Source organism: Hoplias malabaricus, chromosome 5 (genome assembly GCF_029633855.1).
Source record: "Hoplias malabaricus isolate fHopMal1 chromosome 5, fHopMal1.hap1, whole genome shotgun sequence".
Classification (NCBI taxonomy): domain Eukaryota; kingdom Metazoa; phylum Chordata; class Actinopteri; order Characiformes; family Erythrinidae; genus Hoplias; species Hoplias malabaricus.
In genome coordinates, this window is record NC_089804.1 from 2,253,950 (window position 1) to 2,281,099 (window position 27,150).

The window sequence follows — 27,150 nt, forward strand, 5'->3', positions numbered from 1 at the left end:
TATTCGAGAGTACGCTGTGTGTGTTTGGCTGCCGCTTCTCACCAGTGTGTGTGGATTGAGTGTTCTGAGCGTTCTGAGCAGTGTGGATTGTAAAGCATCCTTGGGTATCTAGAAAGGCACTATATAAGTGTAACGATAGATAGAAGAGTCAGAGGGAAATAAGTGAAAACAAACAAACTGTTAAAAGCAACAGAAAATTAAACCCACAACAGCCACAGACCTGGTGTCTTCACCAGAACCCCACCCCTCCCCCCACCCCTCAGACACACAGCACTTTCACCAAAATCCAGCTCCACTCTCTCTCTCTGGATCTGAACACATCCACAGCTCTGTGTCCACCTCCACTGGGAGACGACCAGTGTGTGACACCATGGGTCAGTAAGAATGTGGCATGATCAAGGGAACCTAGAAAGGACAGAGACATAACAGAAAAACATCAGAGCAATTATAGAAACTGCTGCCGTTGTTCACAAGGCCTCTCCAGAGCCCTGACTCAGCTTTGTGTGAAAGTGTGAAGGTGACACCTCAACAACCAACTTGTAAAAACATTTTCAAACTAAAGATGTAAAGCAGCAGATTTCTTTGAGTTTCCTGAAAAGAATGAAACAGGAATAAAAGCAGAGAGAGGACACAGAGGCTCTGTCCCAAATCTAGTGCTCTGTCGACATAGAGAGGATTTTACTTCACAGTGTGTGTGCTCCCGACACGTAGGCTCCTAATTCTGACACCTTAAATACATTACCTACTGAGATACCTTAATCTGGCAGAGTTTTAATGTGGCTTCAAACCCTTCCTCAGCCGTGAAGACAATCCCATTATGATCCCATTTGCTTCGTCCAGAGCAAAAATAATTAAGATCATGATAAATACAGGAACACTAGGATCCATCGCCCTGAAACGCTGAGGGAAGTAAAGACCGGTCGTGTGCAGTGGGCAGGAACAAGCCATGACACAATCGCTATCTCACTACAGCGTCTCAATAATCCGCCTCATTAGAGCGCCACCGACTTCAACAGCTGTCTATGGAGTCAGTGCCTACTGTTAAGCTGCACTGTGTATGTTTTCTCTCTCTCTCCCTCTCTGCCTCTGTAAAATTCTAGGTTCTACAGTCTGTTCCAGTCCGTTTGTTCGTTCATCCGTCTAGAGTTCGTTCCAGATTCCAGTTCATGTATTTGTTCAGCTTCCTGAGCCCATTCCACACTCCAGTCCTTGTGTTCTGTCTCTCACTGTTTCCTCTACATCATCTCAGTGGGAATCATCAACACCACTATGTGTACGCTTATAGTCAACTGTGTTTGTGCTTCAGAGAGATTATTTGTTTCCTTCTGTGTCCTTTTTGTCCACATTCTCATTTCTGTTACAGTTATTCCTTTCCCATACATTAATCCTAACACACACCTCATTCTGTTATGGCTCAACCCTAGACTGGGTCGTAACACTACTCAGGGAGCTCAGTAGGGTTTGGGAAAGTCCTAGACTGTGATCTGTTTATTTCCTGATGCTGCTGTGTAACATTCTGACTTTGTTGTTCAGATTTAAATTCTTTTTTATACATTAACACAGAATATATCATTTGAGAACATGGAAAGCAACTTTCGGTCGGCTCCGAAAAGTTTCTGGCAAACCGTCAGGTGACTCAGGGGGGGAAAGCAGTTTTCCACCAACACTGTATATGGTGGGGGTGGAGAACTGTTGACCTCGACTGGGGACGTCACCAGACGGTGGAAGGAATACTTCGAGGATCTTCTCAATCCCACCAGCACGTCTTCCGCAGAGAAAGCAGGGCTTGGGGACCCCGGGGGCGGGGGCTCGTCTATCACTGGGGCTGAAGTGGCCAAGGTGGTAGGGAAACTCCTTGGCGGTAGGGCCCCGGGGATGGATGAGGTTCACCCTGGGTTCCTCAAGGCTCTGGATGTTGTGGGGCTGTCCTGGTTGACACGTCTTTGCAACATCGCGTGGACATCGGGGGCAGTGCCTTTGGACTGGCAGACTGGGGTGGTGGTTCCCCTTTTTAAAAAGGGGGATCGGAGGGTGTGTTCCGACTATAGGGGGATCACACTCCTCAGCCTCCCCGGTAAGGTCTATGCGGTGGTACTGGAGAAGAGAGTCCGACTGATAGTTGAACCTCGGATCCAGGAGGAACAATGCAGGTTCCGCCCCGGTCGTGGAACACAGGACCAGCTCTTTACCCTCGCTAGGATCCTGGAGGGTGCATGGGAGTTTGCTCAACCAGTCTACATGTGTTTTGTGGATCTGGAGAAGGCATTCGACCGTGTCCCTCGGGGTATTCTGTGGGGGGTGCTCAGGGAGTATGGGGTACTGGGCTCTTTGTTACGAGCTATCCAGTCCCTGTACAAACAGAGCAGGAGTCTGGTTCGTATGGCTGGCAGTAAGTTGGACTCCGTCAGGGCTGCCCGTTGTCACCAGTTCTGTTCACAATTTTTATGGACAGAATTTCTCGGCGTAGCCAAGTGGCGGAGGGTGTCCGGTTTGGTGGTCTCAGGATTCCATGTCTGCTTTTTGCAGATGATGTGGTCTTGTTGGCTTCATCGAGCCGGGACCTCTTGCTGGACCAGTTTGCAGCCGAGTGTGAAGCGGTAGGGATGAGGATCAGCACCTCCAAGTCCGAGTCCATGGTACTCAGTCGGAAAAGGGTGGAGTGCTCTCTCCAGGTTGGAAGTGAGATCCTGCCTCAAGTGGAGGAGTTTAAATACCTCGGGGTCTTGTTCACGAGTGAGGGAAAGATGGAGCGTGAGATTGGCAGGCGGATCGGTGCAGCGTCAGCAGTATCGGTCCGTTGTGGTGAAGAGAGAGCTGAGCAGAAAAGCAAAGCTCTCGATTTACCGTTCAATCTACGTCCCAACCCCCACCTATGGTCACGAGCTTTGGGTAGTGACCGAAAGAACGAGATCGCGGGTACAAGCGGCTGAAATGTGTTTTCTCCGCAGGGTGTCTGGACTCTCTCTTAGAGACAGGGTTAGGAGCTCGGACATCCGGGGAGAGACTCGGAGTGGAGCCGCTGCTCCTCCACGTCGAGAGGAGCCAGTTGAGGTGATTCGGGCATCTGGTTCGGATGCCTCCTGGACGCCTTCCTGGAGAGGTGTTCCGGGCATGTCCAACGAGGAGGAGGCCCCGGGGCAGACCAAGAACACGCTGGAGAGACTATATGTCTCTACTGGCCTGGGAACGCCTCGGTATACCCCTGGAGGAGCTGGAGTCGGTGACTGGGGAGAGGGACGTCTGGGTTTCTCGGCTCCGACTGCTTCCCCCGCGACCTGGACCCGGATAAGTGGTGGATAATGGATGGATGGATGGATGGATATCATTTGCCACACACTCCACAAAAGTTGGGACAGGGACAATATAAGCAGCAGTAGGTAAATATCAAAGGTGAAAAGAAGCATGAAAACTATAAAAAGGGGGTGGGGCAGTGGCTTCAGCAAATTTCATGAAATCATTGTCAAAGAATAAAAACACCTCTCTATAAACAGTCTATTGTCAACAATACACTGAGATTCTGAACCAAACCTGATCCAAACATGACTGGGGGACACTTCTCATGGAGCATAAGGACTATGTTAAAAATATATAATTTCTTTAAATTTTATGAATATAATTTTGTATGTAACTGATTGCTACTTTAAAGCCTTGGATACACACCTTTCAAAACCTTTACAAATTATTTACAGATCAGAGGAACTCTTACTGTTTACTGAAATATTGGAGGTGACACACTGAACCATTCAGGATGTACTCCATTGTGGAAGCAGGGGTTTGTGTCACTTGCAGCTGACTGTGTTTGAACCTTAAATTGCTTTTGAAATAGTTTGATTCTTTAAATAATTCGGCACAAAGAAGAAGTAAAACTCCAGTGTTGGAGGTGGACCACCAGGAATGAACTGGCTTTAGGTTCCATCAACACACAATGCTTCAGAAACAACAGTGTTTTAAACAAATAAACTTTAAAAATGCTCTGATTCTGGATCCTCCAGATGTTACCAGTGGTTATAGACGTGTCACAGTGGTAACAACAAGCTGAAACAAGAGGAACAGGAGTCGGGATGTTTTACAGCTGTGCTACACAGGTCCGAGTACCTTTCATTAATTGGTTTTCTGTTTCTAATCCTGCAGTAGAAAGACAGAGAACAACTCATTTCCCTGTTTTGAACGATATAAATAGAACTGATTGGTTTGGGCTGCAGACTTTAGCCAGAACTGGAAGTTTAACGCTAATATCACCATATATTTTGAAAGAAAGGAACTTATTCTGCTGGTAGATTAAAGATGAACGTGACCCATTTCAGGATTTCATTAAAAATATAGTAAAGGACAGGGAACAAATGCTGAGATTGCTGCACTTTGGGGACATGGGTGTCCGGAGAGGGGCTTCTAAGCCTAAACTGCAGCAGAACGGTGATGTTTATATGAGATGTAGCTGTATCTGTTATATTCTTGTTAAGTCTGAATAAACAAAATATTACTTTGTAGTGAATTACAATCAAAATATAACCAATTGTAATGTTCCCTGTATCTGAAGCGTTGGAAGAAAACAAAAAGCAATAAAATCTACATTCTCTCGTCCTGTTGATAACATACTCGTTTTTCTATCACAGGATTAGAGACAGAAAAGCAATTTGCTAGTACGGACCACGCCCGTAGAGGCTGAAACGGGAAGGCGAACTCAGAAGTCTTTTGGGGAAGAGTTCAGGGCGGCTTATGAATGCGTATGAAACCGGACCCCCACATTGGATAAATGAATATGAAAAAAGGGTGGAGACGGGGTGGAGGCGGGAGCGAGTTTAAAACAGGAGGCTCAGTGGGCTTGATAAAGGCCGAACACGGCTCTGAATACGGGGATCAGCGGGAATGACCCAGCACGGAGGAGCGAGCTGACGTCGTGAAGCAGTCGAGATCCGTCTCCTGAACTAAATGAGGTGAGTTTGTCTGACGCGGAAATGACGTGAATTTGCAGGGTATATATAGGGCTGAGAGGAGGAGTTCGGGCGTGGTCCTACTCCCAAAATTATGTTATTACATAACTTCACTTAATGAGAGGTACACAGACCTACACAGTTTGGCAAACTTTAAAAACCTGAGATCTTCATGTTCACGCTGGACATTATCTGGACACGTTTCAATAAGGAGTCTACAGACACATATTTCTTACTGTGTTGTAAATGTAAAGTGTGTAAATGTAAATGTACCTGGTCTGGTGAGGGTTTACAGAGTCCATGGTAAATCACAGCTGTGTATGTTTCCCAGTCCTGAGGAGGGGAAAGAGTCGGTTCATATTAATGATTTCACAGACACATTATCTTTCTGCTGCTGCTGGTGGAGTTATTTAGACTAGATTCTTTAACCTTGTCCTTTTGACTCCATCCTGTTTCCTCTTCACTTCTGTTCTTCCTTCCTGTAAAATTTAAATATAAAATCATACATTCACGAGTTAAACATCGTTATTGTTGAAGATTATTTTCCCAAGACATTGCCACCATCCCCCCCTCCACACAGTGACATCAAAATAAAATAAATATAAAACCACTTTTTCATCTCAGTTTGACTCTAAATGTCATGGTTTTATCACTTCTTACAGTTTTAAGTGTCTCCTACAGTGAGGAGTCAGTGGTGATAATTAAACTGTGTGTTTGTGTTATTGTGGAGTTTCTGTAGAGTTTCGTACCTATTCCATGTTTCCAGACGTTGTGAGCAACTCCTCCCACCAGTAGGAGCAGTATCAGTAAGAAAACACAGAGGACGATGATGGGGTTATAGTTTCTCGAGAGAGAAGAGGCAGTTATTAATGAACCTGCAGAAGAAATGTTTGTGTGTTAAAGTGTTTTGTGAATTCGATTGAATCCAGAGATTTTAAACCATGCTGCATTTGTAGCTCATTAAAGCAAGTAAAGACATGGAAAATCCTGGAGTCATTGATGTTTTTTTAATAGATAGAATATATTATGATTTTATTTACATTTATCCCAGTTATTACTCTCTCCATCTGTTAAAACGTCCAGACGTCACTAAGTAATTAATTCTCCATATTTGTATGTAACTGTGATGTTAATATGTAAGAGTTTGTAATGATCATGTTGTGAATAATTATATTTAAATGGTGGCTCTAGTAAAACTAAAATAAAGTAATATGGGGGTAGAGTGTAAATATTTAAACTGCAGGTTGTGTGTCACATAAAAATAAAACCCCATTCCTCTCACATTTGTTACCCTTTACACTGAGCTTCAGTTTAATGATAATGTTACATTAAATTCCACACCCTTCACACAGACAAGGAGACAGACAGACAGCTATGCAGACAGACATGCAGAGTCCAGTTCATATCCCTGTGGAAACACTTATTACCACTAGGTAGATGTCGAGGGAAGGTCTGTGATTCAGTTTCCACCAACAGTGGAGTGAAAAGTGATACAGTGGAGGGCTGCACAGCTTCGACCTAAACTTAAGCTGCTTCCATGGGGCTCACCATGGCACTGGAGGAGAACATGATGCACCATCACAGAACCTCCCTGCAGCACAGTGGCTGCCCCGCTCCCCACACACACTTGTGCTCTACCCCCTAATGTGCATTTTACAAACACTCAGAGAAGGAACGACCCGCTCAAATAAAGAGTTCATATAACGTTTGCAGTGCACATGAGCTACTCCCATCTTTCTTCTGTCTTCCTTTGGTCTGGGATTCAAATGTTAAATAGAAGCTGCTCTGTCAAGGTTACATTAGTCCATCTGCTTAGATGCTAAGGAGAAGTGCCACTGTGCAGATGATTATCTGCGTGATTTAACACCTTGTGTGTGTGCAGAAATATACATGTCTTGCAGCTTACTATGAAACAAAGATATATTTTCTTCTTCACTTTTACCTTGTTTCTGAAGCTGAGGGATTTTCACCCTCGTGTTAATCTTGTTAGATTTTGGAGCTAAATGTGTCATGGTCCTCCAGTGCTACATCCTTATATTCAACCCCCTAATTTATGTTTGTACTCTAAAGTACTTAGAAAATCCTCAGATGAACTGCTAAAAGAGAGCACTAATCCCAGACCTGTCATTGGTTTTATCTGAGAAACTCAGAAATGCCAGTTCTGTGTTGTTTTACTGGGTGTAACTTGGGTTGGTTTAAGCTGAAATTCTTATTTGAAGGGATCAACCCTTTCTGTTCATCACCTGAGAAACAGGGCATTTTCATTCTTCATATTTACAGCTTCAGTTTTGATGATAGTTTGTCAGTTTCAGTAACACCACTGTATGATCAGGTACAGACGAACCCCTAAGTACTTCAGAGTTTAATGACAGTTTACCTGTAACATTGAGCCTGATGCTGACGGACTGTTTGTTGTGGATTGTACATCTGTATGTGCCCTGGTCCTGCTCCGTCAGGTTGGAGATCAGTAGAGAGAGATTTGCTGGAAGACCTTCATTAAACATGTGGACCCTGCCTCCATAGGGTGCCATCCCACTGGACACCTCAGTCCAATTTAAGTCTACATGCTGCCATTTCACACTCAGAGGTTTAGTGTTGGGGTCGGTGCAGGAGCAGGGCAGGAGAACAGAGTCTCCTGGGGATTTACTGATCACCACCTCCTGTGTTTCTGACAATGTGCAGCCTGCAGGGACATAAAGCATGTTCTAACTTTGATCATTTACCTAAGTGCTGTTTCTCTTATATGTCCTCGTTTGGGCTTTGTGTTGTTGCACTTTTACAGATGCCAAAGCATTGTTCTACATGCCATGCCTTTAAACATAGCTCCAGCTGAGTTTGTCAGTAGTGCAAAAAAGCATACAGTGCTTTTTTTTTTTTAAAGCTAGCATTATGACCAAGAATCAGAGGAGGATACACCATTGGTGTAGAAGTGTTAAACACAGAAACTGGTTTATAATGGCTGACGTACTTGTTATGGCACGCAAACAAAGATCATTCACTCGTGATTAGATTTTTACATTATCTGGTCAATGATAAGATTTATAGTTCTTGTCTACTGCACATCTGATAAAGCATGTCCCCAGGTGTATAACTGCTTGCAATGACACTCAGTCAACAGCTGGCTTCTGAACATCGTTAAAACGTAGGATTGGTGATTGTTATCATCTCTTAGATATTTGGAAAAGCAGGGTCTTAGCCTTGATGTGAAATTATGCTGTGTTTGCTTTGAGTAGGTCATTGATTGGTGTCAGTCGTTTGGAAATGTGATGAAACAACTTGCCACTTGCTAAAACCTGTTTGACCTTTGTGGTGTTCTGTGGTTCCAGATGTTTTCTTTTGGCAGTGATCTTCAGTGACGTGATATAAAACCTGTTGTGTGTCTTAAAAGACATTTCTCTTCATTGAACTTCAGCCCTGACTCTCCACAGAACTCTCTGAAGATGTTTATGTTGCTTCTCAAGGGTTTGTCAGTTTTATGTTATTCATAATTGTTTTCACAAATGAACTAAAGGGCAACTCCAGAGAAACTCCTGTTTCCAGACTTTCCCTACAGTCTCTATCAGGGGGCTCGGAGAATAAAGTCTGCATAAAGTCTGGGACAAACGTTACATACTGCTCCTCCAGGTAAAGTCTGGAAAATGTCTTGGTTACCGTGCATGTCTGAGTATCACACAGAGTATGATCAGTTCAAGACGAACACCAAATGGTCAGTGCCAGTTTACCTGTAATGATGAGACTGATATTCACGGACTGGTTGTTGTTGATAGTACATCTGTACCAGCCCTGGTCCTGCTCCGTCAGTTCTTTGACGGAGGACTTTTATTAAACATGTGGACTCTTCCTTCATAGGATGCCATCCAATCAGATACCTCAGTCCCGTTTGAGTCTACACGCTGCCATTTCACACTCTGAGGTTTTGTTTTTGGATCAGTGCAGGAGCAGGGCAGGAGAACAGAGTGTCCTGGGTATTTACTGATCTCCTTCTCCTGAGGTTCTGACAGTGTGCAGCCTGCAGGGACATAAAGCATTCTCTTACTACAGTTATCTTTACAACTGCTGTTTTTATTTAAATATTAAAACTTAACCCTATCCCCAGCTCTGTGGTGTTCTGTGGTGTGGGAATGTTTCCTTTGACACTGATCTTCAGTGGTGTGTCCTAACAGTTCTGTTTTCTCAAAATTACATTTCTGTTCATTGAGCTTCAGTTCTGATGGTGTTCACCCTTCACTGAAAATGCTGACCTTTCTGTTCAGAGTTGAAACGAGGGACAGGGAGAGATCCGAGTGCCTTGTTTATATCAAAAAGCTTGATTTAATAATTTTTTTGGGTGTCTGTGTCAAGGCTGTGGTACAGAGCTTGTTCTTGTTTTGAGGGGGAAGTAAAATAGGGTGTGGCATTATCTACCAGAGTGAGAACAGAGTGGTAAAGAGCGGAGAGGAGAGAAGAAGATGGAGAGTTTTTGTTTTGACCCTTTTACATTCAGTTCTTTGAATGCACATTTTCATAATTTGCAAAAAAACTCAGTGGATTGAAAACTGCCTTGTAATGTACCTGTAATGATGAGACTGATATTCACAGACTGGTTGTTGTTGATAGTACATCTGTACCAGCCCTGGTCCTGCTCCGTCAGGTTGGAGAGCAGTAGAGAGAGGTTTGACGGAGGACTTTTATTAAACTTGTGGACTCTGCCTCCATAGGGTACCATCCAATCAGATATCTCAGTCCCGTTTGAGTCTACACGCTGCCATTTCACACTCTGAGGTTTTGTTTTTGGATCTGTGCAGGAGCAGGGCAGGAGAACAGAGTCTCCTGGGTATTTACTGATCTCTTTCTCCTGAGGTTCTGACAGTGTGCAGCCTGCAAGAACATAAAGCATTCTCTTACAGTCATCTTTACAACTGCTGTTTGGATTTAAATATTAAAACCTAACCCTATCCCCAGCTCTGTGATGTTCTGTGGTGTGGGAATGTTTCCTTTGACACTGATCTTCAGTGGTGTGTCCTAACGGCTGTTCTGTTTTCTCAGAATGATGTTTCTGTTCATTGAGCTACAGTCCTGATGGCGTTCACCCTTCACTAAAAAGCTGACTTTGATCAGATAATAATTCATTCATTCATTATCTGTAACCCTTATCCAGTTCAGGGTCGCGGGGGGTCCAGAGCCTACCTGGAATCATAGGGTGCAAGACAGGAATACACTCTATAGAGGGCGCCAGTCCTTCACAGGGCAACGTAGACACATACACACACATTCACTGACACTTTTGAGTCGCTCATCCACCTACCAACGTGTGTTTTTTGGACTGTAGGAGGAAACCGGAGCACCCGGAGGAAACCCACGCAGACACAGGGAGAACACACCACACTCCTCACAGACAGTCACCCGGAGCGGGAATCGAACCCACAACCTCCAGGCCCCTGGAGCTGTGTGATTGCGACACTACCTGCTGTGCCACTGTGCCGCCCTATCAGATAATAATGAACCTTTTTAAAGGTCAATGCTAGTTTACCTGGAACATTGAGTGTGATGCTGATGGACTGGTTGTTGTTGACTGTACATCTGTATGTGCCCTGGTCCTGCTCCGTCAGGTTGGAGATCAGTAGAGAGAGATTTGCTGGAAGACCTTCATTAAACATGTGGAGTCTACCATTATAGCCGTCTGTTCCACTGGACACCTCAGTCCCACCTGAGTCTACACGCTGCCATTTCACACTCAGAGGTTTGGTGTTGGGGTCGGTGCAGGAGCAGGGCAGGAGAACAGAGTCTCCTGGGTATTTACTGATCTCCTTCTCCTGAGGTTCTGACAGTGTGCAGCCTGCAGAGACACACACAATGTTCTAACTTGGGTCATTTACACAGTTGCTGTTTTGTCTGTAGGTCCTCAGTTTTGGCCTGTTTTATTATTTTTACAAACATTTTACATATTGCAGCTAAAGCATTGTACTTTATGCTATGCATTTACAATTAGTTCAAGAGGGAATTAATTAGTGAAAGAAAAAAAATAATATATATATTCGTCACTTCTGAGCCTGTAAATTCTGACAAGCTCAGCTATATTATATACTATTTTATATATGTTAAAAATCATATAGTGGTGAGAGAGCAAAGTGTTATGAGATAAATATAACATCTGTGTTTTCAGGGCGTTGTTGGCAGGCCCCAGAATTCATTACGACTGAGAATCAGGGATTAGACACTAAACACTAACTGGTTTATGAACGCTAACATAGTTGTTATGGCACATCAAGTATGATTATGATTTTAAAGCAGCTCAATGATGAATATCTTTGTGCCTCTGGTAAAGAATGTCCTCGTGTGTAAAACTGTTTACAGAGACACTGTCAATGGGTGTCTTCTTAACACCATTAAAAGCTAGAAATAATGTGTTAGATATCGTCTCTGACTGTGTGCACACCACAAGTGATAAACCACTCATCATCACCCAAGCAGCAGGCGATGTGTCTCTGGTGTTTGTGTCCAACAACTCACGGACAGCAACCAGTGTAGACAACATAGGCTTCATTTATTCAGTAAATTATCACAACACTGACATTATATTTTATCATTTGTGTCATTTGTGTGAAACAAGAAAATGTATTTTACACTGAATTATGAACAAATCTGATTAAATTATAGGTCAAACTTTACATAAAAATGAATGAATGTGGTGTCACTTCCAAATGAATCGGCTTCCTTCTGTTCTGAGGGCGGCAACCTGTGCCTTCACCAACCCTTAAGTGCTCTTTTAAGATCCATACACCACTAATAAAAGCAGTGATTCCTTTCACACACAGTAATAACCCAACATCAGTTTCCCCAACTTCAGCTTCACTTAATAAAACTGCACTGAAACACAGAGATATACTTTACACATCACCCATTTAAGACTCGTGGACTAATTCAAAGTAAAACTAATTACAAACCTACTATCTTTATATTGGCTATTTATTTATGTAACGTGCTTAGTTTTGTGTTCTGTCCTGTATTGCTCCTTACTCCATTTGTGCTCCACTTGTCATGTGACTGCACCCCCCCCCCCCTCGTGTCTGCTTCCTGCTTGTTCCCAGGTCATGTGATACCCTTCCCTTGTGTTTCTAGTGTCACGTGTCTTAATTAGTGCCCAGGTTTTTCTTGTTTGTGTTGTCCTGATATAGTCCTTGTCAGTGGTTTCTGGTTGTGGGTCATTGTTGATGTGATTATATGTATGTTTGCTGTCTGTGATTTATGTTGCTGTTTTATATCTGGTTCCCTATTTGAAGCCTTGTGTTTTAGTCTTCTCATTTAGTTTTCTTCGGGGTCAATTCCTGGAGCTGTGCCCAGGCTGGCTTCTCTGACCTCATCTCAGACTTTTGCCAGTCCTGGGCACTCCCCAATGGTTGTTCTTGTCCCTGTTTCTGTTCCTGTTCCAGTAACTGTTTCGGCCCTTGTCTCTGTCCCTGTTCCTGTCACTGTGTTTGTGTCTGTTCCTGTAAATGTCCTGGTCCCTGTTCCCCTGCCTAGTCCAGTCTTGTCTTGACTCCAGTCCCCTGTTTAATCTAATGTCTTGTCAAGTCCTGTCTTGTCATTTGCATGCCTTTAACAGGGGAGTTATGTAAGGTGCTGAATTTTGTTTTCTGTTCTGTATTGTCTCTTGGTTGTGCTCCCCTTGTCATGTGATTGTTATGATACAGATGATACACTTTGATCATCTTTAGATCGTATAGCACCACTTACGCTTAAACAGCTACGACAGAAACAAACTCACTCAGTGCTTTAATGAACAGACAGCCACCTTAAAACACACTGTAAGGAAATTAGAGCGGAAATGTGGTCGACTAAACAAAGTATTTCACTGTGGCTGGAAAGACCTTATTGAATATAGAAGGGCACTCATTAAAGCTCGTTCTGCACATCTGTCCTCACTGATTTAAATGAATAAAGACAATCGTAGAGCACTCTTTAGTGTGATCTCTAAACTTATAAGCAATCAGGTGTTTACTGACCCACAGATCACAGCCTTTCACTCCAGCAATGCTTTTATGGACATTTTAACAACAAAATCTAAAGAAATATTAGACAAACAGTTCATTCTATTTTATTAAATCCAACTCGTCTATCACCTCGCTTCACTGATATAGAACAAAACATAGCTACAGAAGGAAGATTAGAGGCCTTTGACCCAGAAAATGATCACATCAGCCCTTCACTGGCTTCCAGTTAAACTCTGTATAAATTATAACATTCCTTTACTGACGTATAAAGCTCTGCATGGTCTCGCCCCTGAACACCTGTGAGACCTCATCACACTATGAACCACCACGATCACTGAGATCTCAGGACACCGGCCTCTTACTAGTTCCCAGAATTCATAACACTTCAGTGGTTCCAGATAGTGTTCGGGACTCAGACACAAACACTGTTTTTAAATATAGGCTCAAAACCAACTTGTTCAATTTAGCCTTTGACAACTAACCTCTTCCTCTAGATTTAGGCTGTTATTTCAGGAACTCATGGACATGGGGATCATGGTAAACTCAGATCTCTCTGGTTTTGATGTTGTTGTCTGTGGATGCTCTAATGTCTGTGTTCCTTCTTGTTTCCCTCCTTCAGTCTGTTACAGTCAGATCTGTCACTACACTAATGAAAATACTCACATACGCTTTTCTACTGCACTCAGCCACTAACTCCATCTCTTTACTGTTTTCAGAGAAAATGACGGCCCACTGATGGAAGATTGTGTGCTGGATTCTTATTCGAATTACTAGGATTATCCATCCATCCATCCATCCATCCATCCATCCATCCATCCATTTTCTACCGCTTATCCTGGTCCGGGTTGCGGTGGAAGCAGTCCGAGTAAAGAAACCCAGACCACCCTCTACCCAGCCACTGCTTCCAGCTCCTCCGGCGGTATATCGAGGCGTTCCCAGGCCAGTCGAGACATGTAATCTCTCCAGCGTGTTCTTGGTCTGGCGTGGGGCCTCCTCCCTGTTGGACATGCCTGGAAAACCTCACCAGGAAGGAGTCCAGTAGGCATCCGGATCAGATGCCCGAACCACCTCAACTTGCTCCGATTCCCCTGTCAATCTCCCGCTCCATCTTTCCCTCACTTGTGAACAAGACCCCAAGGTATTTAAACTCCTCCACTTGAGGCAGGATCTCACTTCCAACCTGGAGAGAGCACTCCACCCTTTTCTGACTGAGTACCATGAACTGATCCTCATCCCTATCACTTCACACTCGGCTGCAAACTGGCCCAGCAAGAGCTGAAGTCCCGCCTGGATGAAGCCAACAAGACCACATCATCTGCAAAAAGCGGACATGGAATCCTGAGACCACCAAACCGGACACCTTCTGCCACTTGGCTACGCCGAGAAATTCTGTCCATAGAAATTATGAACAGAACCGGTGACAACGGGAAGCCCTGACGGAGTCCAACTTACTGCCAGCCATACGAACCAGACTCCTGCTCTGTTTATACAGGGACTGGATGGCTCGTAGCAAAGAGCTCAGTACCTCATACTCCCTGAGCACCCCCCACAGAATATCCAGAGTGACACGGTCTAATGCCTTCTCCAGATCCACAAAACACATGTAGACTGGTTGAGCAAACTCTCACGCACCCTCCAGGATCCTAGTGAGGGTAAAGAGCTAGTCCTGTGTTCCACAACCAGGCCAGAATCCGCATTGTTCCTCCTGGATACGAGGTTCAACTATCAGTCGGACTCTCTTCTCCAATAACCCCGCATAGACCTTACCAGGGAGGCTGTGGAGTGTGATAGACGAGCCCTCCCCGGGGTTTGTAACATGGTATGGTAACATGGAACATGGTATTGGTAATGGACAAACTGACGGGCACATAAATCCAATAACTGAACACCACTCGGGTTCAGATCATGGGGCCATTCCTCCCAGTCACACCCCTCCAGGTCTCACTGTCATTACCCACATGAGCATTGAAGTCCACCAGCAGAACAATGGAGTCCCCAGAATGAGTGTTCTCCAGCACCCCATCTAGGGTCCCCAAGAAGACCTGGTATTCTGAACTGCTGTTCGGTGCATAAGCACAAAAAAAAGGTCAGAGCCCTTTCCCCAACCCGAAGGCACAGGGAAATTACCCTTTCATCCACTGGGGTAAACCCCAACGTGCACACGCTTTAAAGTCATTAACGTTCATGACTGAAAATGCTTCAGTGAAATACACAATAAATGCTTTTTACTGAGTTGAAGTTTGGAATCCTCTGCTGTTTACAGTCGACCTCAGGATGATGGTGTTTTGCTGCAGCATCGGTTTTGAATTTATCTTCAGAGTCCTTTGTGTGGGAATCACTCCTAATGACTATGTTAAAGTCATTGTTGATGTCCAGAAATGTTTTTTCCCCTCTGTAAAATATACCTTACTTAACATTAGCTAGTTTAATCATCCTTTCTGATTTCTCTTTTCATCCTGTAACTATTATTGCAAATTAAAAGCCCTCTGCAGACAAATAAAATTATAAAGGCAGCCACTGCAAAATGTATGCATCAGATACACTGCTGAAAACATGTAAATTTTAGTGCTACTTTACCTCTAATGCTGAGTGTGATGGTGACGGACTGGTTGTTGTGGATTGTACATCTGTATGTGCCCTGGTCCTGCTCCGTCAGGTTGGAGATAAGTAGAGAGAAATTTGCCGAAAGACCTTCATTAAACATGTGGACTCTACCATTATAGCCATCTGTTCCATTGAACACCACAGTCCCACCTGAGTCTACACGCTGCCATTTCACACTCAGAGGTTTTGTTTTTAGATCAGTGCAGGAGCAGGGCAGGAGAACAGAGTCTCCTGGGTATTTACTGATCTCCTTCTCCTGAGGTTCTGACAGTGTGCATCCTGCAGGAACAGAAACCATGCTCAAACTACACTCACTTTCTCAACTGCATTTTGTCTTTGTGTCCTAAGAGACCTCTCTGTGTTTGTTTCAAACGTGTGGAAAAACATCATACAGCTTAAGGAGAGCAGATTCACTGAGTAAAGTCATTCCTGGATTTGACAAAAACTGTAGGTTGGAGTTACCATCTACAAACACACTGCACAAGAGCAGACTCACTGTGACTGTGTTGTGTTTATGGAAATCGTTTGAGTCCAGACTGCAGCCGCAGGAACACAGTCTTGTACATGAATTATATTTAGTTTATGACTTTACTTTTCTATTGTTGCTGTAAATATGCTTCCAAACACAGTTATTACATTGTGTTGTTGTTATTAATCACATGTGGTAATGCATTTACACTGACAGCACGATCAGTATATATTTATACATTCAGTTCATCTATTGTCTGTAAGTGTTTATTCAGTTCAGGTTCACAATGGGTCCAGAGCCTACACAGAATCACAGCACAAGGTTCTTTACCTTTAACGTTGAGTCTGATGCTGATGGACTGGTTGTTGTGGATTGTACATCTGTATGTGCCCTGGTCCTGCTCCGTCAGGCTGGAGATCAGTAGAGAGAGATTTGCTGGAAGACCTTCATTAAACATGTGGCCTCTACCATTATAGCCGTCTGTTCCACTGGACACCTCAGTCCCACCTGAGTCTACACGCTGCCATTTCACACTCAGAGGTTTGGTGTTGGGGTCGGTGCAGGAGCAGGGCAGGAGAACAGAGTCTCCTGGGTATTTACTGATCTCCTTCTCCTGAGGTTCTGACAGTGTGCAGACTGCAGAGACACACACAATGTTCTAATTATAATTATACACAATGTAAGATGTAAAATATCCTGTGACAATCCACTAGCTTCACATAGGGCTCACCACACTCTCTTCCTCCCTGCAGCCACCAAAATTCCTGTTGAATCCTACACTTCAGCACTAAGGTGGCTGTGGTCATTTATGATCCGATCAGTAACCGGCTCCTTCACCTCTACACCCAAGCCCAGCCCATGAGCACACACACCACCCACTGTATCACTAGCTCTTCACAGGGGTCATCAGGTAGACACCTCCTCTCATTGGTGTTTCACTGAATTAAGCTCTCAACACCTCCAGAATGTTCAACAGTGAAGTGTGGCGTCCCAGACCCACCCCCCTCCAAGCTTTACAGTCCTTTACCCTTTACCATCAACAACCGTAAATCCACACTGTCCTCCCTGGTGACTAAGACTGTACCTAGCCCCACTGACACCGTTAATGCATGCTCAGTGCCACCGGTTCCATGTGATCTTTACATGCTACATCACCAACAATCCCAATAGCATCTCTCTAAATACACTAATGTACACAACTGCTGCTTGGCTTTATCAGTAGAGGCCTCTTCTGGACCCACTTCATTGTTGTTGCTACAAAAACAGTTCCCACAATTCACTGGTTCAACTACAGACTTTACGAGAAGTCAGTGATTGGTCGAGAAGAACAGTGCTGAGCCCATTTTAGTAAAAAAACAAAACAACTGCCAATGAGACACTGACCTTTGACCAAAAGTGAGCTGCTGGTGATAAATGTTTTGGCAAATTTCTGTGGCATTGTTCTTGATCATTTTGTGAAACTATAATTCTTTTGAAGACTCTGTGACTGCATCTGTATGAGGTTAGTGTGTGTGTGTGTGTGTGTGTGTGTGTGTGTGTGTGTGTGAATAAGAGAGACTGCAGTAGTGTACCTCTCACACTGAGGCTGAAGTGGCGGTACTGGTTCTGGTTTATCCAGCATGAATACCTTCCTCCATCCTCTTCAGTCAGGTCTGAGATCAGAACAGAGAGATTTCCTGGAGAGTTCTGGTTAAACGTCTGAACTCGGCCGTTGTAGCGCTGAGGGGGTTCAGTAGAGAGGAGAGCTCCATGGTGTGGTGTTATCCACTGCACTGTCTCAGGTTTGTCCTGCAGCTCAGTGCAGGAGCAGGACAGAAGAACAGAGTCTCCTGGAGATCTACTGATGGTTACAGTCTGTTTATTCTCCAGCAGAGCGCAGCCTGAAACAACAAACCAACCACTGAGAAATAGTTCTTATATCTGCACAGAGACCTGTGTTCTCCACCTGAGCTGCTACAGTTACCAGTGCCAAGTGCAGTCAGCGTCTACCTGTTGTTCTATTGATGTCTGTGCTCTGTCTGTCCTTTCAGACCCATCTACATTCAGTTTCATTACACTACACTACACTCACACACACTGATTACTGCAGAGAGCTTCTGAACCTAAACAAACCACAGACAACAGCAGTTTCCTAGAATTGTCCACTTTACCTTTAATAAATGTTAATAAAATGTACTAAATATCATTGAATTTTCAGATAAACATTAGTTAAACTTCATTAAATACACCATCAACAATTCTCTGAAAAACTCTGGTTTGTTTGTGTTTGAAGCTCTGTGTATTTTAACGTGGAACGACTGTTGTTTATTGTAACTCTCTAAGTGTTTATTCACTGTTTGAATTCCCACTGAAACTCATTTGTAACTGGAGCTGTTTAGTTTTGTAGCACTTTTGCTCTGTGTTTACTTTCATTCAGTTAGTGCTCTCCTGCATTTAGTCAATTCCACCTTAAATAATGTAACTGTAAAAGCAGAAACAAGTGAACATTACTCAACTATGGAGGAGGAATAGAGCAACATCCTCATCTTTTGTAGTCTCTCCATTGTCTAAAACCCTGAGTTCTGTTTCTTTGCCTTGAGCAGAGCGAGAGAAATCCTAGTGAACTCCACCTGACTTTAGCTTTATTCTTTTTACTCGTTCATGAGTCTGAATTCCCAGGTACGTAGGCAGTAGTACACGTGTTTTACCTTTACACACACACACTATTCACCCATCGCCCTGCAACTCAGTTGTCTGTGTGTGTGTGTGTGTGTGTGAAGAGGTAAAATTTGGGGCTTCTCCTGATGAAAGGTGGAGTACAGAATGTACTTGGTGGGCGGGGCTTATCTCCAGCAGCCAATGGCTGAGTAGATCCCGCCCTCCTGTTCAAACAGGGCCAGAGCTCAGAGGGGAGGAGCTTTCTGAACTGAACGTGAGGCTGAGGGAAGTGTAACTGAGAAGAAACACAATGAAAATCACAAACAACATAAGCGAGGAAACACTGGAATATCAGTCTCTAATTGATCACAGCCTTGTGAAGAGCAGCTTGAGTCTGAAGCCGTGGCCCATGGCTCTGACGTTTAGTTCAGTTTTAGAGTTTAGTGTGTTACACTGCGTCCTTTAACACACTGAGTTTCCTGTGAGATCTTGTGTAAGACCTGGATGTGGTGTGAGGAGGTTTCTGTGATATTTATTTGTTATTTTTACAGAAACTCTGGAATATTTGGGCAGCTGTTGACTTCCACTGTGTTTTATTAACCTTAGCCTTTACCAACATCTTTATCTAAATTAATGAAGCAGAACTCAGACTCAGAACATGTTTAAACCATCGACTGCATCTGGGTTCAGTGGAGAATCAGAGAAACGTGATGTTTTCATTACACTACACCTTTAAATGCTAACATTAATGTGACTTTGTGTCGTGTCGCTCTGAGAAACGGATGCTTTCTGCTGAAGTGCTTTTTACAACAAACACTGTACAGATTTATTTACAACTTGAACATTTTTACTGTTAATGTAACTTCAGAGGATCAGGATCACTTCAGCTGAAAGACAGTGAAGAATCTCACAGCAGCTAACAACAGTATTAGCAGACTGCTAGCCCAGCAGTTAGAAGCAGTATTAGCATGCTGGTAGCATAGCCTCTACCAGCATGATTAGCAGGCCAGTAGTCCAGCAGTTAGAAGCACTATTAGCATGCTGGTGGCATAGCCACTAACAGCATTATTATTAGCAGATTCCTGACCCAGCAGGTAGAAGAAGTATTAGCATGCTGGTAGCATAACCGCTAGCAGCATTATTAGCAGGCCAGTAGCCCAGCATTTAGAAACAGTATTATTTGCAGGTTGCTAGCTCAGCAATGATAAAGGGCTCCCTCATTCAATATTAGCAGTTGCTAGCAGTCCCAGCTGTTATTGGAGTTAGGAAGCAGCTAAAGAGCAATAAAGATCCCTGCCCAACCCCACCACACACACACACTTACATACACACTTACATACATACATATACACACACACACCCCTAAATACACATACACACAAACACACACACTTAAATACACACATACATACACACACACACAAAGTTATGAACACACACACACAAAAACACACACAGTACCCGACAGTAACAGAGTACACAAACATGCCACACTTAGATATGTTCATTGATCTTTATGAAGCAAACAGAACCGAATAAACAAAACACAAAGGAAACACAAGTGAGACACGAGAAGAAACAGAGGACAATCAGCAGGACGCCAGTGTCCTCTCACACAGAGCCAACATCAGACAAGACTCTCCATCATCACTTCAGTAATTACAGCAGATGTGTTTACTACATTTCCAGAGAGAGAGAGGATTCTGGATCAAACCTTGGTGCTGAGTCAGTGAGAGAAATGATGACACTATGTAATGAGTTCAGTGACTGACCTGTGACCTTTAGAAAGAGATATGGTGGAAAGTCCTTGTAGAACGTACAGAGATAACGACCACTGTCCTCTTTAGCCAGGTCTGAGACGAGGAGGGAGGAATTCCTGGACTTTTCTTGATCGAACGTCCAGACTCTGCCGCTGTAGGACCCTGTATCATTAGACACTGGGATCTTTTCTTGTTCCTCTCCTTCTTTGGTGTGATGCTGGAGTCACTGGGACAGGGGCAGGGCAGCAGTACAGACTCTCCTGGAGATCCGGTGAACTTGTTCCCACCAGAATCCAGCTCATAGCAGCCTTGTGGAACTACACAAACACATCATCACCATCACTCTACTGTCTACAACATATTAACATCCCTCACTGATTTACACCACACTGTTCAGTCCTCTGTTCACATCAGTTCAACAGGAACCTGTTGCTCCTGATCCCTGCTTTAATCACAGTTTACTGACTACTGCTTTAGTGAGAGGTCAATCAGAGAAGTACAACATCACGTTAACGGTCAGGAACGAGTTATTAATGATGTTATTAATCAGTTATTGATGGTCCATTATTGAATTAAGACATGGTCCACTTCAGAACAGACACAGAAATGAGTCAATGTTGTTACACACAGAACGTGACACACATCAACAACATAAACCGGGGAAATATTGGCACTAGTTAAACTCTACACAGACTCAATGTGATATTTTTATTTCAGTGTTTCCCTGGTTCGAGCAACAATTAAAAGGTTGGAGAAGATGTGTTTTCAGAAATGATGAATATTCTTGTTGTGAAGATCAGAGCATTTAACTATATATGGTCACGTGAACCCCCAAACCCAGGAACCAATCAGAGGACGGAGACCTCCCAAATGGGCGTGACCGCGCCACCTATGAAAAAGGGAGTCGCTCTCTCTTATTTTTTTCTTCGCATTCCTCTTCGCATTACTTTTCTTGTACTCTTTCTTCTTATACGGTTCTCATACGATTCTTACGCTCTTTACGCTCTTGGACTTCTCTCTACGCTGACAAGCCGACTCTTCCAAAAGACTCTTCCAAAAGACTCTTAAAAGACTCGTTGTTTGTAGCCCAATCCAAGTTTAATTGTACGACTGATCAAAGCAGGTGAAACTTATTTTGGCCAGAATAAGGGCCACCGCTGAAATTGGAAAAGTAGTAGTAGTAGCTAATTAATTCGGAAAATAGCTTCTGAAGATCGGAGGAAACGGTGCTTCATTAAAGAACGTTCTACTTCACTCCGGGAAAACCAGCCAGGCCATCAGTTCTCTGTGAAGGGAATCCCCGACTGACGTCACACCGTCTAAAGGATGCCGAAAGTGGCTGACTCATCCTGGAGGGACTTCCCCCACTAACCAGCCTAACTTCAGACGTGACAAGTCAAACACCGGAAGAACAGAGTGAAAATCTGTTAGACCCATCGGCTCGGTGAAAAAAAAAAAAAAAAGTAAGCAAATTCCTCATCTTCAGAGCTGATGTCGAATTGATAAATTTACACACTAATTAAATAATTTAGCAACACATTATTCCCAAGTCATATAGCCTAGCCAAGTATTAAATTCGAACTGGTTTCACCTGCGTTGATTCCGTGAGATTTTGATGATTGTGCTATGTTTATCAACCTATTATCTTTCCTTTTGATAAAGTGTTTCCATTATTTGAAATAATACAGTGTGTGGATTTTGTTCCTTACGAGTCTGAAAGTCCTGAGAACTCATCCCTAGCGTGACAGTATTTCAATCTCTAATAAATTATTAATATTTTTGTCATTTAATTCAGTAATAATAATAATTATTATTATAAGTGATAATCACCATTAAACCTAACCAATCAAATGCTGTTACTACGCTACAGCATTGAAGACATTTGGGGTGCTAGTGGAATAGTTCTTAGTTTTTTCTTGGTGATCCTCTTTGGTGTGTGTGAATGTGTGCGTCCAAAGAGTTGTGAGTATTTGTTTTTCACATATTGCAGTAAATTGTCTGAGATGTGTATGTAGGCTGTTTGTTCGGATACTTTGCTTTGAATTTTAGTTGCTAATGCTAAGTCTGCTAATGTTAAGTCAATGATTAATGTAGGCTATATAAGGATATAGAGCATTACTAGGTTATTTACTAACACTATTTAGTACTTAATTGTGTTCAGTAATGTTTTCCAATATTATTGTGTTAAGAGAAATGATTTTGTTTTTTCTAGAACCACCCACACACACACACGTACATAACTGTTGAAGTAAATGTACATTGGAAGACGGAATAAATAGGATTGGTGGAATTTCTCTAATTTGTGCATCCTTACCGATTGCCCACTCAGTGATTACATCTTTATACAAAAAAAAAAAAATAAATAAAAAAAAAAAAAACATACTCCTCTTCAAAATAATTCTTTTGATGCTCGCAGAAAAACACAGACGCTGAGACCAGCCTCATCAGACTCTGGAGAACAGAGAGAATCACAGAGAGTTCACGTAACCAGAGCTGGTTGTGGCTGTAGCGACGGCAGAGACTAAGATGATTGGACGGTGAGATTTTGTCGTGGGCAAAGATCTGCTAAAATCAAAGGACAAATCATATGCTGCATTTCACTGTCCAGAAAAATGGAGTCTGATGTAAAAGACACGATCAGTTCCACAGAGGCTCCAGTTCATTTACATTTCTCCAAATAAACCAGATTAATAAATCCCCCTCAGTGCACACAGGCCTTTAATCATGAGTTCAGAGTGTAACCCATGGACCAATAGGAGATCAGTGTTTGGAGGGACACAGGAAGTAGTAATTAGTGGTTAATGATGGTAACGATGGTCATAATGTAAAGACGCTCTGAACACAGCAGGAGGCTGAACATGTCGAAGTAAAAGGAAAGAATGGAAAAGAAGTGTGTTCCACACAAAGCAGCACAATAAAGGAGAAGTGCATCAGTAACTCAGTCTATCAGCTACAGACCATTCACCAGCTCCATCTTATTTTTCTACAGGAGAAACACACTGATCAGTTCAGGAGCGTAACACACAGCAGGTAGTGCACACTTCATGAGGAAGGACGCTCTGAACTGAACACAAGTCAAACTATTAGAGAGCAGAGGATTGGATTATTAATTACTAACACTGCATCTGTTACTGTGTCATAACTGCTTAATAAACACTGAGCTACCACATCAACAAGGGCTAGTTACTGATTTATTACCATCATTAGAACTGGATTACAGCCGTTAATGTGAAGAGTTCCTCAGACTGAAGGAGGAAGTGATGATCATTCACAGAAAACACTGATCACAGAGAGGAGGAATGGAACTGAAGCAGGAACAGACTACAACACATTCCCCTGTTGTACGACATCTATCCACAAACATACTGCTCTAATAAAGGCCACAAAAGACCTGATGATTTTATGTGATGTATTTCATATGCTGTGTTTCTGTTAGATTTACCTTTGACATAAAGAGTGACAGCGCTGGCAAACTTCCCATTGACGCCACACACATATGTTCCTCCATCTTCTTCAGTGAGGTCAGAGATGTTCAGAGATAAATCTGTTGGATTCTGGGTCTTTCTCTGAACTCTGCCTCTGTAGCGTGGAGTCCTTTTGTCGATATATGGAAACATTATTACTTCAGGTCTGTAAACACCTTGTCTGAAAGTCTTTGTATATCCCCACTGTACTGTGTGTGATTTACTCTCAGGGTTTTTACAGGAGCAGGGCAGCACCACAGAGTCTCCAACTGATTTAATGATGGGTTCTGGTTTCAGACCTTGATCTACCTCACAACCTGCAGAAAAATGATCAGAAGTTGTATTAAAGTCTTTAACTCTTTCAGCTCCAGCTCAGTCCAGCTGTAAATCACCAAACCTGGACGTCAGTGTAGAGCTGTGTGTGATTCACCCGCTCACATCTGAAACAACCACATCAACAACCACAACACAACAACAACTGCTTACAACTTAGAGCCACAGCCAAGATTTGATGTAGAACAATCTGGAGCTGTTTCACACAGGACTACATTTATCTGTGAAAGACATTCAGACTTGTTTATAACTCATTTATTACACATCATACGTGATTCTTCAGAAGGTGAATCCTTGTTTCTGCTCGAGCTGATGGATCCGTTCTGTCCAAACAGCTACAGTTTTCTGATAAACTTTAAATGGAGAGGAGTTCAGTTTGACCTCTGCTTCATCACAAATAGTTTTATCAGCTCAAGCTCGGCTTCACTCCCAGAAAAAATGGTACAAAACAGTGTAGTGTATCTTTAAAGGTACAGCAGTGGTGTTAGAGTCCAGTTGTGTTCCCTAAAGGTTCATTACATTCTCTTCTCCAGAAGGAGAGGGGGATCTCTGTAATCTTTCATTATACAACTGTGGAGAATAAAAGAACACAATAAAAGTCCTGGAGCTGAAACGGGATGTGATCAACACAACTTTAAAATCTACAGCTACAATAGAATATGGTACAGTTCTGTTCCTAATTAAAGATACACAGTGTGTTCTCTTGAGGGTTCCACCACAGAGACAGTTTTTCTGACAGTGAACAAACCACAGGGAAATAGATGAAGTCTAATAAACTACTGACTACAACACAACACTGTATTTCAACATTTGTAGCAGATCTCAGTAAAAATATTAGGAACATAGTATTAATAAAGATCTTTATAGGACACCTTTCTTATTCACAGCAACTGACAGTGTTTTACATAAAATGATTAATAAACATTTTTAATGTGTAACCATAGCTCTAATTACTATTGTACATCAAAATAAAACTAAAGGATTTTAATTTACAGCTGTGTTCAGATGTTTATTAAAAGCCTGCACTGAGCTGGACTCTGATTAAAAGAGGAACAGATCTCCACAGTTCAGAAATATAATCACAGAAAGAGCCTCTCTGTGTTTACTACATTGTACTGAAGGATCATGAAGGAGGATCTACAGATGTAGTGTTACATGCTGGAACATAAACAGAGACTGTATTCTGTGGTGAACAGGAGCTGTAGGAAGATTTAGAGTTTAAAATGTCTCCTAAAAGACACAGTGGGCTGGTGGAGCTCTTTCAGAACGGGAGCGAGAGGAGCTCTGTGTAGTGTGTGTTAGATTCTGCTGATGCTGCTGTGTTATGGAGGAGTTGTAAAGGATGGACAGTGTTCTTAGGAAGCCCAGTTCAGAGGACATTACAGTAATCAGTCCTGATAGTAACAAACACATCAACACGTTTCTGTGCAGCACTTTAGCAGAGTTTCTCCAGAGAGAAAACCCCACTGTAGTGACTGTGTTTACATGAGGAATAAAACAGAGCACAGTCTAATGTTACACCATGCTTTTGTTTCTCAGATTTGGGAAATGACACAATGGAGACTAGTTTCTCACAAATCTGCTTTTGCTGAGTTTTACTTTCAACAGTGTTTCAGTTTGTTCTTGATTTAACTGTAGAACATTTCACAACATCCACTGAGAGTAATCTGACCCACAGCCAAACACCTGTCAGAGTTTTACTGTTCAGAAGGAGTTACAATAACTAGCTGTCATCAGCTGTAGAAATGTACTTCATGTTTCCTGATGAAATCACCAAGGGCTGACAGGTTTAAAGAGAAGAGCAGAGGCCTTAAGACTGAACCTTGTGGAACGCCACTAGAAATGTTACTGTTTCATGACAGAGTTTCCATTGAGACAAAAAACTATAAACAAACATTTCACCCCTGAGCCACAGAGACCAACCCAGTTTTAAATTCTGTGAACTAAAATGTGATCAACTTAATTAAATACTGCTCTAAGATCTAATAATATCAATACAGATCAATACTGAGGTTTTCTGGAACATGGGCCACAACTGTCTTACTGTTATTGTTAGAGTGAAAGACTGAAATTCTTCAAATAATTAGTTTAAAACATATTTAAGATAAATCTATAATTATTAAGTAAAGCAGGATCCATGCTGCTCTTTTATTTAGAGTTTTCAGCCACAGAGTTGTTACATTCAGCAGTGAATTAATGTTAAAGTCAGAGTTCAGGACGGACAGCAGGAGAGACAGAGAGAACACAACCATAGAAAATACTAATAGTATTAGATTAGATTAGATTATACTTTATTTTCATTGTGCAGAGTACAAGTACAGGGCCAATGAAATGTAGTTAGCATCTAACAAGTATTTTCATAAAGTGCAGTTGTGTATGACATATATACATAGTATAAACACATTGAAAATGAATGAGTTCACAGAATTATGTATAAATATATATGTATATAAAGATTATATAGGTATATAGATATAAGATTATATATAAAATGTACATATATTGAATATATAAGCATTAAAATCTACATATATACTTAAGTGAGATATATAACATTAACCATGTTGTACCAAGTTGTAACCATATAAACATATTGAAATATAAAACATGTGAACAAAATAATACTGTGTGGATGATGCGTTATGTACTGAAGGATGAGTGAAATACATCTTTACAGAAGGTGCAGTGAAATGTTTGTGCAATGTTTATTTAAAGTATCTGAGTAGTGTTCATCAGGATAACAGCCTCAGGAAAAAAACTTTTCCGAAGCCTGCTGGTGCGGGAACGGAGGCTCCTGTAACGTCTGCCAGATGGTAAAAGGCTGAAAAGTCCATGATTTGGGTGGGTGATGTCCTTGACAATGTTTCTTGCCCTGCCCAGGCAGCGTTTGTGGTAGATGTCCTCGATGGTGGGTAATTCGGTGCCTGTGATGCACTGTACTGTTTTTACCACCTGCTGGAGTGTTTTGCGGTCTGCAGCACA

At 42.6% G+C, this 27,150-nt stretch overlaps 1 long non-coding RNA gene across 1 annotated transcript; it reads right to left on the reverse strand.

Annotated features, from left to right (window-relative positions):
* Positions 1-273: 273 nt before the first annotated feature.
* LOC136696855 (uncharacterized) lies at positions 274-5,412 on the reverse strand. The gene is made up of 3 exons (XR_010802650.1): positions 5,361-5,412; positions 5,205-5,264; positions 274-405 (listed from the first exon to the last, which is right to left on the reverse strand). It is a non-coding gene; the product is annotated as an uncharacterized lncRNA (long non-coding RNA).
* Positions 5,413-27,150: the final 21,738 nt, after the last annotated feature.